The sequence below is a fragment of the Eumetopias jubatus genome, unplaced genomic scaffold (assembly GCF_037043125.1).
Source record: "Eumetopias jubatus isolate StellerSeaLion01/CBP00866 unplaced genomic scaffold, mEumJub1_p1.0 scaffold_12, whole genome shotgun sequence".
Classification (NCBI taxonomy): Eukaryota; Metazoa; Chordata; class Mammalia; order Carnivora; family Otariidae; genus Eumetopias; species Eumetopias jubatus.
Window position 1 is genome coordinate 55,542,548 of NW_028274818.1, and position 16,604 is coordinate 55,559,151.

The window sequence follows — 16,604 nt, forward strand, 5'->3', positions numbered from 1 at the left end:
GGAATAATCTGTATAACCCGGAAGTAATTTCTGTAAAGGTACTTAAAGTAAAGCAACATGGTGTATTCAAATGCTGTAGACCTTTGCAGATTGCCAGTGAATACCAATGGGAGCTCTTTGCATACTGGTGTAGAACCAGCTTTCTAAGGCCTTGCTTATGCCAGATAGGAAGGTTATGGGATTATAAAGAGGTAGAAGAGAAAAATTGCAAGTTAGAGAAGAGGTTAATTTTTTAAAAAATATAATATCACTTTCCAGTTTTTAGGAAATGTTTATGATTTCATTAATTTTTTTTTTTTTTTTTTTACTTTCTGTTCTCAGGAACATATCAGATATATTCCCAAGAAAATACAAATGGCTAATATACCTTCTTATGTTGTATATGTGGATCAAAGTGAAAACATAAAGCAATGGTCATCAAATCATGTCCTAGGGGCTGGAAAGCTGATGTAAATGAGCAAAGCAGGTGGCATTCAAGGAAAGCAGGGAGACCAGGGAGGCTGAGACAAAGGAAAGCTCTGGCCCTCTCTCAGAGAGGGCATCCAGCTCCTGCAGAGTGTTGCCAGGTAGTTTTGTGGGCTCTAGTATTCTCAAATCTTCTGAAACTTCATTTACAATTCAGATTTCTGTGAGAAATCTCCCAGTTTAAAAATATTGGACTTACACTGTTTGAGACTCAAACTTAACACACCTGCAAGTTGTATTCATCTGTGGGTTACCTGTTTGTATCCTTGGTCTACAGGAAGATATACGCTAACCATTGAAAGCCTATCTGGACTAGTGGAAAGAGCTTTGAAATGCCCCACGCCCGCTGAAATCCCGGTTTTGTCGCCCAAAGATTGGGCAAGCTTGAGCAAGTTATTTTTTCTTTTCTTTTTAATTTTTTTCTCATTTGTATTTTTAATCAGAACATTGCTATTCATTTTTTTCTTAACTCTTTCTTATAAGCACCAAATTTTAATATCTAGGTAAATCTTTTGGGAAACAGCATCAAGTACAAAACAATGATGTTCATTCCTCCAACCAAATTTGAAGTCTACCAAAGCAAAAACAAAAAGCACCCCCAACACACACAAAAAAGTAACAAAAATCACATTCTAGGGGTTCAGTGCATTTAGCAGCCTTCCCTGTGCTGTCTAATCATTCTTCAGCTGACTTTCAAAAAAAAAACAAAACAACAAAAAACCACCATCAACAACCCACCCTAGCTCATCAACATATACATTTTCCATTTGCTTTTCTAAAAATTAAAAATAATAATTAAAAAAAGAAAACCTGAAAGAATTCATAATCAATTGCCTGACTCATTCCAATCTCCTGTATGGCATATGAAGGTCAGGAAGGCTATTTGCAGCACACACGATTAGGGGATATAGGTCTTCAAGGTTTAGCTTTCTTCCAAACTGTAAAATACAAGTCCAAGTTTGAAGTAACACAGAGGAACTCCTTCAAGAATTCCATAAGACAATACAGGTGCCAATGCTGTTTTTCATAGAGTGATAGGGCTTCCCTCAAATTGACACATTTACCCTGTGTGAAATATTTCCCATCCTGTTTCAGTACTTTCACTGAGAGGTCAAGAATCAATCTGAGAAACTCCCATGTGGAATCTTCTTCTGGAGATGTGGCGATTGGAACAGCTGTCAAATCATTAATCATATAGTCAAACTCTCTCCCTTCTTTGGTTTCCCTCTTCGGCACTGGAATACAGTCTTCTAGTAGGACCTGAGGGCAGTCTCCTTTAAGACTGTGTAAGACGTGGCCACATGTTTTTCGCATGTGTTTCTTACATCCATCCATTTGGCCAATTTCTTGCCATAGTGACCATCTTTGGTTTCAGTTTGACTATTTCACATAAAATGCCCCATCTCCACCCCCCAGAATCAGTGCGTCTTTGCCTCTTTATTTTTAGTCCTTCCCACTGCGCATGATGGCCTGGGGATACCCAAATCACTCTCCGCCAGAGTAACAGCCCCACTAAGGATTAGAGTATTTCCAAACTGCTTCGATTGTAGAATTTTAGTGTTCTGATAAAGTGAATCTCCATCATACACCACTACATCTACGTCTTACTCAACCAGGCGACCATTACTGGTGGGTCGGTATCTGTCTATGGCCCTTCCTCGAACTATGGGTGGTCATTGCTTCACCCGGCCAGTACTGTCCTGACTCAAGTCTTTCATTCTTGCTTCTCTTTTGTTCAAAAGACTGGCGGTAACTCTGAAGGTCTGACAACACCAATCCATGTGGGTAAATTCTCAAATTAGCAAAGCTGACATTTTTGTTCATGTTGGTCGCTAAATAACTGTGGTCTTGACAGGTGTGCACTGACTCCATCATCCCTTCCTCCTGGAACATGGAGCTGATGTTCTCACCATCAGCTTTGGCACGGAGCTTGGAGTCCAGGTGCTGTGCGGTGCTGTTGCCCTAGGGAGCCGAGGCCTTGTGTCATGCCTGGGGGAGGTGGCCAGGGAGACTGTGGGCCGCAGGCCTGTCATTGTTTTTCTTTAAATATGGAGAAACACAGTATCATAGTTTCATTGATATCCTAATATTTTTCAAACACTCTATCTCCAAGGAATGACTTAGGGTAAATTGATATTTGGTCATTTTCTCTTCTCTCTGATTTTGCTTCTTTTCACTTGGTGTGGTTTGATTATTTATTTAGTTTAGTTTCATTTTTTTTCCCCCAAGTGATTTCATTTTGAAAATATTTTTTTTTACATGGACATTCCAACTACTTACTAGCTGTGTGAACTTGCCAAATATTCACTTCTCTTTGCTTCATTTTCCTTGTATGTAAACTGGATAATAGTAATAGTTGTTTAGAGAATTATATAAGATAGTACATGTAGATCCCTTAGAATAGTGACTGGTACTTAGTAAATGCTCAATAAATCCAGCCACTATTATTATTACTATTATTATCCTTATGTCTTTTTGAAAATAATTCTTGCCATTAAATTACTTCTTTCTATAATTTAATAATATTATTCCCTTCTTCAATGAAATCTGGATAATTAAGAACTTATAAATTTTTGGAAAATAATTTTCTATGAAATAATTATCTGATTCACAAACAACTCATTATATAAATCTTTAAATATAAATATTCCATATGGCATACCAAAGTGTCTTTGCTTATTAAAGTATGTTACTGTCATCCAACTTTTCTGGAATACATTTACCATACAAAACAAGAATTTTCAAAGTGCACAACTTTTTGATTAAAGATCTTTTATTTTTTTTAAATGATTTTATTTATCAGAGAGAGAGAGAGAGAGCACAAGCAGGGGGAGGGGCAGGCAGAAGGAGAAGTAGGCCCCCTCTGAGCAAGGAGCCCAATTCTGGACTCGATAACAAAACCCTGAGATCATGACCTGAGCTGAAGACAGATGCTTAGCCAACTGAGCCACTCAAGCATCCCGATGAAAGACCTTTTGAGTTTTATATGATAATAACAAACACACTGGGAACATTAACATGTCATCTCTAATGTCCATAATACACCTTCTACTCTTTCTATTTTATTGGGGGGATTACCGAAGCAGTAAGAAACTGAATCACCTGCTTAGGTGGAGCCAGAATAATGATTTGAACCCAGGCAGCCCTGATCTAGGGTCAGCCAATATATAGCCCTAAGCTACATACAATTTCTCTTTCCTCCAAAGACAGAGGCTGTTCTTTGATTCTCCTCTCTTAGGGACAAACTTTTCCAGGTTCTCACAGTGTAGTTATGTATATGTATATATATATATATCTCCACACACACACAAATATATAAAATGTAGTTGTATATGTATATAACTATATATATATATAGATAGATAGTACTTCTTTGACTAATATTGTTATCTCTGGAGAAGAAATGGTAGCTCAGCACAAAATGACTATCTTCTGTTGATTTATTCTGAAATGTAATATCACTGCCTCAGCTGGGGCTTCAGCTTAATTATAAAACTTAATGATTTCACATATCTAACTGTGTAACTCACATGATCCATCAGAGGACAGTAGCTGGAAGCAATTCTAGTACACAAAGAGGAGTAGGTCACCTTGTCCAGTTTGACTAAAAGTCTTCGAAGGGTGATTAAGGCCCGAATTATAACAGTCTTGTCTTTTGAAAGGAAGGCATCCAAGATGGATATTAATAAGCTGCAGACATTTTCTATCTATATATAAAAGAGGAAAATGGTTGGATTTTGGAACTAGGAGGAGACTTGAGGTAGCATTTGGCACACACACGTCTGAGTTTGGGCAGCATGCAGTCATGTGCTGGGAATGCTTCACAAGATTCAATTGTCAAATTGTCAAAAACTTTGTAAGCTGATTGTTAAAACAGACTCTTAACTATAGAGAACAAACCGATGGTTGCCAGAGGGGAGGGAGGTGAGGGATGGCTGAAACAGGTGAAGGGGATTAAGAGTCCACTTAGCACGATGAGCACTGAGTAATGTATAAAATTGTTGAATTGCCACATAGTACACCTGAAACTAATATAACACTGTATGTTTACTACACTGGAGTTAAAATTAAAAAGTCATTATTAAAAAAGTAAGTTTTAGAAAACTAGGAAGAAATAAAGGTAATAAATACTCAAAACTTATCACTTGCTATTTCTTTTGCTCCATTTTACTCTTATATACCTTTGAGGTTATTTACATGTATTATATCTGTATGATGGAAATATTAAATAATGATGCACTACCAGGCATTTCTCCCCAATTCTATGTTTAATGATGTCCCTTTGATAGCTTGAAATTAGCCATGGTAAGAGTACACCAGAGCAATTGGTATTATTTCCAGAGAGCTGGTTGTTAAGCATTCACCAGCACACCATGAGCAGGATGACCTCTAAACCGGGTGCCGGTGACTCATGTGGACATGGGAGCTGCTGAGCTGCTGAGCCAGATCATGAGAGTCAATTGTGGATCAGAGATAACAGAATAGAAAGCAAGGAAAAAGGCAAAAAGGAGACACCAAAGAAGAGAAACAAAGTCTGGAAAGAGACGAAGCAAAAGAAATAAACAAATACTATTTGCCAAAATAATAGAGGCCTTGTGTCTCTGAAAAGTTGTCTTTACCAATAAATAGTACGTGACCTCAACCCAGCTCACTCTCCACAGTTTCTCTCTTACTCTCCTAGATAACCTTGACATAGAATCTTCCTTTCAGTTGTTAATAACAGTGGGAAGAGCTCTAGACAAGGCAATAAATAACTCTGATTACTAAAAGAATGTACACTGACTTCTGTGATTTATTTCAAGCAAACAGATCATGGCTCATTTCATTCTAAATGCAAAATGGGTGCCCACGGACAGTCTTTGAGCCTTTAGAGACAATGCTTAATAGATAAACAAGGATTTATTATTATACTTATTAAATCAACAATGATTTATGGAATCAGCATAATTCCATTATGCAAGGTACTTTGGGATGGGTGAAATAGGTGATGGGGATTAAAGAGGGCACTTGTGATGAGCACTGGGTGTGGTATGGAAGTGTTGGATCACTCAATTGTACACCTGAAACTAATATTACACTGTATGCTAACTAACTGGAATTTAAATAAAAACTTAAAAAAAAAGAATTTATAAGAGAATTACAAAACATGCTTAGATTCGGTCTTCCTGGAAGGCAAGAAGTATTCACATGACTCAGTAGTAAAGAATGTAAGACAGTGGTTCTCAGGTTTAAACTATTAGAATCACCTGGAGGATTTTCAAAAACACAGGTTGGTGGGCCCCACCTCCATGATTTCTGATTCCACAGACCTGGGGTAGGGCCCAACAATTTATATTTATAACAAGTTTCTGGGAGATGCTGATACTGCTGGTTCAAGCATCATATATGGAGAACTATTGTTATAAAGTATTGTATAAGCAAGTGCTCATAGTGGGTGTGGCTCTGAGAAGGATGTGACTGCCAGGTCAGAATATTCAGCAGAGTCTGACCTGAGCTGAGAAAGGAGACCAATGTGAATATGTATGGGTAAAGGAGGAATGTGCTGAATGGAAGACAAAACTTGAGCGAGTGCTCTGGGATAGGAATTAATGTGTCAGCAGGTGTGTATGTTGGAGGGGAAATTAACTTATGTGTGTCTGGTTTAGACTCTATGAGTTTGTGTAGGGCAATGCTGATCCATTCTAAGGGCAATGAATGATTTTCTAGGAAAAATATAAACAGGGTGCTTAAGCGTCTGGGTTTACTTACCACACTGCTTCCATTCAACCCAGGCTTTGAAATTGTTTTAGCTATACAGAAACTGAGAAATATCAGTGTTTTATCGGTAAGGATCTTGAGCAATATCAAATCTTAGATTGACTATGATGGTGACGGCATCCATAAATCATACACTCACGTGCCTCATTGATAACTGGTGCCATGCTGGCGATTTTCTGAAGGCTCAGCTTGCTAACTGCAGGATTGGAGTCATTGACCCAGTTTCTGAAGAGAACCAAAAACTCTTCTGGGAATGGGTCCTTGAAGAAGTTATTCAGAAGCTGAAAGAAAACAGTTGATAAGTTCATAAGCAAAATTAAAGGCTAATGCACTATTTCTGCGCCACTCATAAAAATTGAGACATTTTCAGTAAAACTGAAGCACAAGTCTCACTAAAACTCCAGATACTTACACGTATCCCCACACATATTTCTGTGTTCATAGTTTTTGTGTTCTCTGGAAGGAGAAGTAGCAGTCATAATAGGAAGCACATGCATATATATTTCTGTATATATCTACAGTTGACCCTTGAATTGTGTGGGTCCACTTATATACAGATTTTTTTATAGCACAATATTGTAAATGTATTCCTCTTCTTCATGATTTTTTAAAATAACATTTTCTCTTCTCTAGATTACTTTATTGTAAGAATATGGTATACAATACCACATACAGAATATGTGTTGTTTATGTTATTAGTAGTTAGGTTTTTGGAGAGTCAAAAGTTATATGTGGATTTTGGATGGTATGGGGGTCAGCATCCAACTCCCATGTTGTTAGGAGTTAAATATATGCATTAAATTTTTTTCCTCCCCATTGCTGGAAACTTAGTGACTCAATTTAAATTACCTCCCTCTCCCAGATTATAGTTAGGTGGGTGAGTTCCTTGACAGTGAATGTTTATATGTACTAGGAGGCTGTGCTTACTATGGGCCAGGTATTATGCTAGTAAGTGGGAATACAGTAGTGAGCAAAACAGTCTCAATCCATGACCTTGTGGGGCTTATAGACTAGCAAGAGAGACTGATATTGTACAATGATGCTATACTACACTATTCTAATGAAAACAGAGTTGCTAATTTTGATCAGTACTAGGAAGAAAAGTTCCAAGGTGCCACAAAAACATCTAAAGGAGAACTGAATTTAGACTGTGCAGTTGTAAACTGAATTTAGAATAAAAAGTGATATTTAGATTTGGACTTGAAAGCAGAGTTGGCATTAGCTAGATAAATTGTTTGGAGAAGATCTCCTCAAGGAGGGTAACCCATGTGGTAAATAAGCAGGGTGTGTTTGAACACCGGAAGGAAGGCCAGAGTGATAGGATGGCAAGGGTAGTGAGGTTGGTGGACAGGCAAGGCAGGTGGCTCAGGATGTGGAGGCTAGGTTATAGAGTTTTAGTCTTTAACAGCTAATACCCAAAATGAAGATGTGATTACCATGAGCTTTTATGCATCTAGTAACTAGCAGCCAAAATATACATATTTTTAAAATGCCTTAGAAACACAAGTGACAGTTTTAGAAAAAAAATTTCAAGAATTTAAAATATCACTAAGACAGGTCAAGTACACAGAAGAATAGAGAACAAGAGAGCAACAGTGAGAAGGGAGGGTAGATCATATATTCTTTTCAACATTCCAAACAACTTTCACAAAAATTAATTATCAGATCCAAAAAATCAATAACTTCCCTAAAGCAAATCATTTAAAAACCACCTTTAAAAAAATCATGGTATCTATAATAAAAGAAGAAACCAAGAAGAAAGTTTAAGTGGAAATACAAAAGCCTATAAGCACTTGGAAATTTAAGAGAAATCTCTATTTTGTGGATCAAAATTATAAACCACAGAGGAAATCAAACACACAACAAAGATTACTGCAAAAACAATAAAAACAACAAAAATAAAATAGATGTTTACCCTGTGGTTGGAAGGAAATGCATAACTTGACTTTGCTTAAAAAGAAATGTTAAAAATGAATAAATTATTTATTTCCTGAAATTACAAGACATGAAATATCACAAGCAATAAGATTGAACTAAAGAAAATTGGCATAAGAAAATAATAAAGGTAGAAGCAGAGGTTATGGAATTGGGAAACAGAAAAACAGTGGAATTAATCAATCTAATGCCTGTGCTAGAAAAAAAAGCATTCAAATAGGCCAATTTTGACCAATATAATATAAAAAGTAGACATAAAATGAGCAGTGAGAAAAAGGGTGTGAAATAGATTAAAAACTTCACAAGAATATTGGATACTCTCTGTGTCAATGGTTCTTAACCAAGGATGGGGACCAGGATCTTCTGGGGCAGCTTTTCTATATTACATATGCTGGGCTTTGTCCCAGTTATGAGGCAAAGAAAATTAGATAATTGAAATTGATTAGGAACAATGGAAGACTGATGGTTATTGATGTGTTATTTCCAAATATTATCAAGGTAAGCTCTTTTTGAGTGATCACCACACATCAAAACATAAAGAGGCATATTTTCCATTTATTTGGTACTATGTGAATATTCTTCTCCAACAACATTTCATTTAATGATTTTAAAATTCATTGATAATTTTTTCTTTATTTAGTTATCACACTGGAACTTGCAAAGGGGTAATTTTCCATGTCTAGCATTCCTTCTATATTTACTGGCTGGCATTCGTCGCTCTGTCTCTCTCTTCCAGCTCTCCGGGTTTGAGTCCCACCATGGACTCAAGCATTTAAAAATTTTTTTTCCCAATATATTATAATTATTTGCAGTTACTCTTTCTTTTGATGCTAAATTTGGCCTTTCAAGTTGACTTTTGTATCCTTTTGACGTGACCCATCTATCTTTGAACTTCTTTGCTTGTGGAAAAACTAGATGTCCCAGGCTTATATTTTTCTTGCCCCTGAAATCAGCCATTTCTTCAAGGAGACAAGGTTCCTTTTAGTGAGCAATGATATTTGGCAACCATTAGAAATGAGTACTAGAATGTATTCATTGTTATTGGAATATTATGTCCTCTTGGCCTTTACTTGAAACTAAGAATTATTCTTTTTTATTTCTTAAGTCATGAGTTCATTTTGACAATGTTGATATATTCAATTCAAATATAACATAACAGAGTTTATGTTAACTTTTAACAGTTTTATGTTTGCTTCATCTTTTTCTTACCTGGAAAAACTTTTTGCCAATAGTGTTAATATATTTGTTTATTTGCTTTCTGCTATATGAATGCATACCAGAGTCTTAAAATTATATCATCAACATACAATATTCATAAAACTCCTCAGTAAAAGTGAATATTTCTTTACAGATTTTTTTTGTCCTTAGAATATATTTCACTAAGGATGTATATAGTCAAAGCACTATGTTCATAAGCTACTTGATATCCTTCACAAACGTGTGTGTGTGTGTGTGTGTTTTTGAGGGAGAGAGAGACAGAGAATCATATAATTCACCGAGAAAAACACTCAGATCATAATAGGTAAATGGGCAAAGGAGAGGTCAGATTATTCACAAAATGGAACTTTAAAGGCCAAGGCAAAAACATACAATTTAGGAAAATAATTTGATCAGAGGTAACAATATGTTATCTTTATTTTTTATACGTAAGGATCATATACCTAGAGAACCCAAGAGAATTGACAAAAATATTATTATATACAACAGAGTAGCTGAATTTAAGATAATACAGTTTTTTTCTATTCACTTTGTCATTTTTAAAAAAATTTTTTATTGTTATGTTAATCACCATACATTACATCATTAGTTTTTGATGTAGTGTTCCATGATTCATTGTGCATAACACCCAGTGCTCCACGCAGAATGTGCCCTCCTTAATACCCATCACCAGGCTAACCCATCCCCCCACCCCCCTCCCCTCTAGAACCCCCAGTCCATTTCTCAGAGTCCATCGGCTCTCCTGGTTCGTCTACCCCTCCGATTTACCCCCCTTCATTCTTCCCCTCCTGCTATCTTTTTTTTTTCTTAACATATATTGCATTATTTGGTTCAGAGGTACAGATTTGTGATTCAAAAGTCCTGCACAATTCACAGCGCTCACCATAGCACATACCCTCCCCAATGTCTATCACCCAGCCACCCCATCTCTCCCACTTCCCCCACCACTCCAGCAACACTCAGTTTGTTTCCTGAGATTAAGAATTCCTCATATCAGTGAGGTCATATGATACATGTCTTTCTCTGATTGACTTATTTCACTCAGCATAACACCCTCCAGTTCCATCCACATCGTTGCAAATGGCAAGATTTCATTCCTTTTGATGGCTGCATAATATTCCATTATATATATATATATATATATATACCACATCTTCTTTATCCATTCATCTGTCAATGGACATCTTGGCTCTTTCCACAGTTTGGCTATTGTGGTCATTGCTGCATTAAACATTGGGTACACGTACCCCTTTGGATCTCTACATTTGTATCTTTGGGGTAAATACCCAGTAGTGCAATTGCTGGATCGTATGGTAGCTCTATTTTCAACTTTTTGAGGCACCTCCATACTGTTTCCCAGAGTGGCTGCACCAGCTTGCATTCCCATCAACAGTGTAGGAGGGTTCCCTTTTTTCCGCATCCCCACCAACATCTGTCGGTTCCTGACTTGTTAATTTTAGCCATTCTGACTGGTGTGAGGTGGTATCTCATTGAGATTTTGATTTGGATTTCCCTGATGCTGAGCGATGTTGAACACTTTTTCATGTGTCTCTTGGCCATTTGGATGTCTTCTTTGGAAAAATGTCTGTTCATGTCTTCTGCCCATGTCTTGATTGGATTATTTGTTCTTTGGGTGTTGAGTTTGATAAGCTCTTTATAGATTTTGGATACTAGCCCTTTATCTGATATGTCATTTGCAAATATTTTCTCCCATTCTGTCGGTTGTCTTTTGGTTTTGTGGACTGTTTCTTTTGCTGTGCAAAAGCTTTTTATCTTGATGAAATCCCAATAGTTCATTTTTGCCCTAGCTTCCCTTGCCTTTGGTGATGTTTCTAGGAAGAAGTTGCTGCGGCTGAGGTCGAAGAGGTTGCTGCCTGTGTTCTACTTTAAGATTTTGATGGACTCTTGTCTCACGTTTAGGTCTTTTAAATATTTTGAGTCTATTTTTGTGTGTGGTGTAAGGAAATGGTCCAGTTTCATTCTTCTGCATGTGGCTGTCCAATTTTCCCAACACCATTTGTTGAAGAGACTTTTTTCCACTGGACATTCTTTCCTGCTTTGTCAAAGATGAGTTGACCACAGAGTTGAGGGTCAATTTCTGGGCTCTCGATTCTGTTCCATTGATCTATGTGTCTGTTTCTGTGCCAGTACCATACTGTCTTGATGATGACAGCTTTGTAATAGAGCCAGAAGTCTGGAAATGTGATGCCGCCAGCTTTGCTTTTCTTTTTCAACATTCCTCTGGCTATTCGGGATCTTTTCTGGTTCCATACAAATTTTAGGATTATTTGTTCCATTTCTTTGAAAAAAGAGGATGGTATTTTGATGGGGATTGCATTGAATGTGTAGATTGCTCTAGGTAGCATTGACATCTTCACAATGTTTTTCTTCCAGTCCATGAGCATGGAACGTTTTTCCATTTCTTTGTGTCTTCCTCAATTTCTTTCATGAGTATTTTATAGTTTTCTGAGTATAGATCCTTTGCCTCTTTGGTTAGATTTTTCCTGGGTATCTTCTGGTTTTGGGTGCAATTGTAAATGGGATCGACTCCTTAATTTCTCTCTCTTCTGTCTTGTTGGTGTATAGGAATGCCACTGATTTCTGTGCATTGATTTTATATCCTGCCACTTGACTGAAATCCTGTATGAGTTGTGGCAGTTTTGGGGTGAAATCTTTTGGGTTTTCCACATAAAGTACCATATCATCTGCCAAGAGTGAGAGTTTGACTCCCTCCTTGCTGATTTGGATGCCTTGATTTCTTTTTGTTGTCTGATTGCTGTGGCTAGGACTTCTAATACTATGTTGAATAGCAGTGGTGATAGTGGACATCCCTGCCGCGTTCCTGACCTTAGGGGGAAAGCTCTCAGCTTTTCCCCATTGAGAATGATATTCGCTGTAGGTTTTTCATAGATGGCTTTTATGATATTGAGGTATGTACCCTCTATCCCTATGCTCTGAAGAGTTTTGATCAAGAAAGGATGCTGTACTTTGTCAAATGCTTTTTCTGCATCTATTGAGAGGATCATATGATTCTTGTTCTTTCTTTTGTTAATAGATTGTATCACGTTGATTGTTTGTGGATGTTGAACCGGCCTTGCAGCCCAGGGATAAATCCCACTTGGTTGTGGTGAATAATCCTTTTAATGTACTGTTGGATCCTATTGGCTAGTATTTTGGTGAGAATTTTTGCATCCATGTTCATCAAGGATATTGGTCTGTAATTCTCCTTTTTGATGGGGTCTTTGTCTGGCTTTGGGATCAAGGTAATGGTGGCCTCATAAAACGAGTTTGGAAGTTTTCCTTCCATTTCTATTTTTTGGAACAGTTTCAGGAGAACAGGTGTTAATTCTTCTTTAAATGTTTGGTAGAATTCCCCTGGGAAGCCCTCTGGCCCTGGGCTTTTGTTTGTTGGGAGATTTTTGATGACTGCTTCCATTTCCTTAGTGGTTGTAGGTCTGTTTAGGTTTTCTATTTCTTCCTGGTTCAATTTTGGTAGTTGATACATCTCTAGGAATGCATCCCTTTCTTCCAGGTTATCTAAATTGCTGGCATAGAGTTGCTCATAATATGTTCTTATAATTGTTTGTATTTCTTTGGTGTTGGTTGTGATCTCTCCTCTTTCATCATGATTTTGTTGATTTGGGCCATTTCTCTTTTCTTTTCGATAAGTCTGGCCAGGGGTTTATCAATCTTGTTAATTCTTTCAAAGAACCAGCTCCTAGTTTCGTTGATCTGTTCTACTGTTCCTTTGGTTTCTAGTTCATTGATTTCTGCTCTGATCTTTATTATTTCTCTTCTCCTGCTGGGTTTAGGCTTTAGTTGCTGTTTTTTCTCTAGCTCCTTTAGGTGTAGGGTTAGGTTGTGTATTTGAGACCTTTCTTGTTTCTTGAGAAAGGCTTGGATTGCTATATAGTTTCCTCTTAGGAGTGCCTTTACTGCATCCCAAAGACTTTGAACAGTTGTGTTTTCATTTTCATTGGTTTCCATGAATTTTTTAAATTCTTCTTTAATTTCCTGGTTGACCCATTCATACTTTAGTAGGATGCTCTTTAGCCTCCATGTATTTGAGTTCTTTCCGACTTTCCTCTTGTGATTGAGTTCTAGTTTGAAAGCATTGTGGTCTGAAAATATGCAGGGAATAATCCCAATCTTTTGGTACCAGTTGAGACCTGATTTGTGACCTAGGATGTGATCTATTCTGGAGAATGTTCCATGGGCACTAGAGAAGAACGTTTATTCTGTTGCTTTGGGATGGAATGTTCTGAATATGTCTTTGAAGTCCATTTGGTCCAGTGTGTCCTTTAAAGTCTTTATTTCCTTGTTGATCTTTTGCTTAGATGATCTGTCCATTTCAGTCAGGGGGGTGTTAAAGTCCCCCACTATTATTGTATTGCTGTTGATGTGTTTCTTTGCTTTTGTTATTAATTGCCTTATAAAAGTGGCTGCTCCCATGTTAGGGGCATCGATATTTACAATTGTTAGATCTTCTTGTTGGAGAGACCCTTTAAGTAGGATATAGTGTCCTTCCTCATCTCTTATTACAGTCTTTGTTTTAAAATCTAATTTGTCTGATATAAGGATTGCCACCCCAGCTTTCGTTTGGTGTCCATTAGCATGGTAAATTGTTTTCCACCCCCTCCCTTTCAATGTGGGGGTGTCTTTGGGTCTAAAATGAGTCTCTTGCAGACAGCATATTGATGGGTCTTGTTTTTTAATCCAATCTGATAGCCCATGTCTTTTGATTGGGGCATTGAGCCCATTTACATTCAGGGTAACTATTGAAAGGTATGAATTTAGTGCCATTGTATTGCCTGTAAGGTGACTGTGACTGTATATTGTCTGTGTTCCTTTCTGGTCTATGCTGCATTTAGGCTCTCTCTTTGCTTAGAGGACCCCTTTCAATATTTCTTGGAGGGCTGGTTTCATGTTTGCAAATTCCTTTAGTTTTTGTTTGTCCTGGAAGCTTTTTATCTCTCCTTCAATTTTCAATGACAGCCTAGCTGGATATAGTATTCTTGGCTGCATATTTTTCTCGTTTAGTGCTCTGAAGATATCATGCCAGTCCTTTCTGGCCTGCCAGGTCTCTGTGGATAGGTCTGTTGCCAATCTAATGTTTCTACCATTATAGGTTACAGATCTCTTCTCCCGAGCTGCTTTCAAGATTTTCTCTTTGTCTCTGAGACTCGTAAGTTTTACTATTAGATGTCAGGGTGTTGACCTATTTTTATTGATTTTGAGAGGGGTTCTCTGTGCCTCCTGGATTTTGATGCCTGTTTCCTTCCCCACCTTAGGGAAGTTCTCTGCTATAATTTGCTCCAATATACCTTCTGCTCCTCTCTTTCTTTTTCTGGGATCCCAATTATTCTAATGTTTTCATCTTATAGTATTGCTTATCTCTCGAATTCTGCCCTCGTGATCCAGTAGTTGTTTCTCTCTGTTTTTCTCAGCTTCTTTATTTTCCATCATTTGGTCTTCTATATCGCTAATTCTCTCTTCTGCCTCATTTATTCTAGCAGTTAGTGTCCCCCTTTTTGATTGCACCTCATTAATAGCCTTTTTGATTTCAACTTGGTTAGATTTTAGTTCTTTTATTTCTCCAGGAAGGGTGTCTCTAAAACTCCATGCTTTTTTCAAGCCCAGCTAGTATCTTTAAAATCATGATTCTGAACTCTAGGTCCGACATTGTACTAATGTCCGTATTGAGTAGGTCCCTGGCAGATGGTACTACTTCTTTTTCTTTTTGCTGAGGTGATTTTTTTCACCTTGTCATTTTGTCCAAAGGAGAATAGATGAATGAGAGAACAAAATGCTAACAGGTTAACAATGTCCCCAGCAAATATACTCTAAAAAAATCAGAAAAGACCTGAAACCAGGGGAGAAGAAAGGGAAAGAAAGAAAAAAGAAAGAGAAAAATAAAAAGAAAAAGAAATAAAAACCGAACAAAACAAAACAAAAAGAATATGATCAAATATGATCAGGGTAGTGCATAGATCAGAGCCACGCACTAGATTTTGGGTGTATTTTAGTCTTTTTTTTTTTTTTTTGAAACTTTATATTTTGGTCTTAAATGATCATTTTTTATTTTTCTGTAAGAGTGTGAAGCACAAAAATTTGCTAAATATCAGAACCACAGAAATCCTCCTGAAGGTTTTCTGTGTAGTCTTCATTAATGCAAATCTCTGAATGTTTCATTCTTACTGTAGATCTTGAATCTGTTTTACAATAATGAAGCCATAAAGTTTTAATGCAACACATTATGAACTATAACATTTCTATTAAAAGGAAAGCTGGGAAAACAAGAAGCAGGCAATCTGTTGAGGCTCAGTGGCTCTTACTTGCTTTGTGGTTTTTGCTGTTGCTTTCAAAGAGCACACAGCACATGCATGAGGCACAGTAGGCATTCTCCCTTATCACCTGCCTTACTCTAAACATCTGCTGTTCCTAAAACTGGACCAATTATTACAAACTATCATTTGCATAATTAGCCAACTATTACAAAGCATTTCGTTAGTGGTATCAACAAATATGGAAGGATGGAAATTTATGAAAACTGGGTTCTGTTAAGCTTGCCAACTCCTCAGATACCATGGGTTGTGCTGCCACTTCAACTGTTAATGAGCTGTTTAATGCCTCACAGAATGATCAAAGGGAGGAGGCAAAACTCTAAAATATTCTCTAGGTACTGTAATAATTTCATTTGATAAAGTAACAAAAGGATAGGACAAAATTGAAGCAAGATTTATATGCGTTCCAACTTTTCACTAAGGAATTCTTCTACACTGTCTGTGTTCCATTTGAGGATGCTTAATTCTTCAGCAATGTTCCCGTTGTCATCCAAAAGCTTTAATACAGGATCTGAACCACGAACATACTTGATTTGTAGTCCTCTGAATAGTTTGGGTTTATCACTCCTGACAAAAGCTTGGACTTGAGGGAACCTCCCCAATTTTCATCCACAAACTTCAAGAATAGCACCTGCATAAAGCTTTTTTGTTTCAAATTGTGCTTCTTCCTGACAGCATGCTCTACAGTCAGGATCAAGCTGAAGCAGGTTAAACTGTCCAAGAAGATCACAAGAGCTGCAGAGCAAGTTGCTGGAGAAGCCTATCTCTCTGCAAGCCTCTGATGAAAACTCTGCACCAAATGCAGACACCGTTTGAAGTACAGCAGCCAAGAGCAATCGCAGCCCAAACGCCGACAGGAACAAGCCACTCGACCCAGCCGCCATC

General features: G+C 37.4%; 2 pseudogenes; both read right to left on the minus strand.

Moving 5' to 3' along the window:
* Nucleotides 1-1,380: 1,380 nt before the first annotated feature.
* On the minus strand, nt 1,381-4,715 carry LOC114224026 (spermine synthase-like; annotated as a pseudogene).
* A 10,709-nt stretch (nt 4,716-15,424) lies between these two features.
* On the minus strand, nt 15,425-16,604 carry LOC114224027 (selenoprotein F pseudogene; annotated as a pseudogene).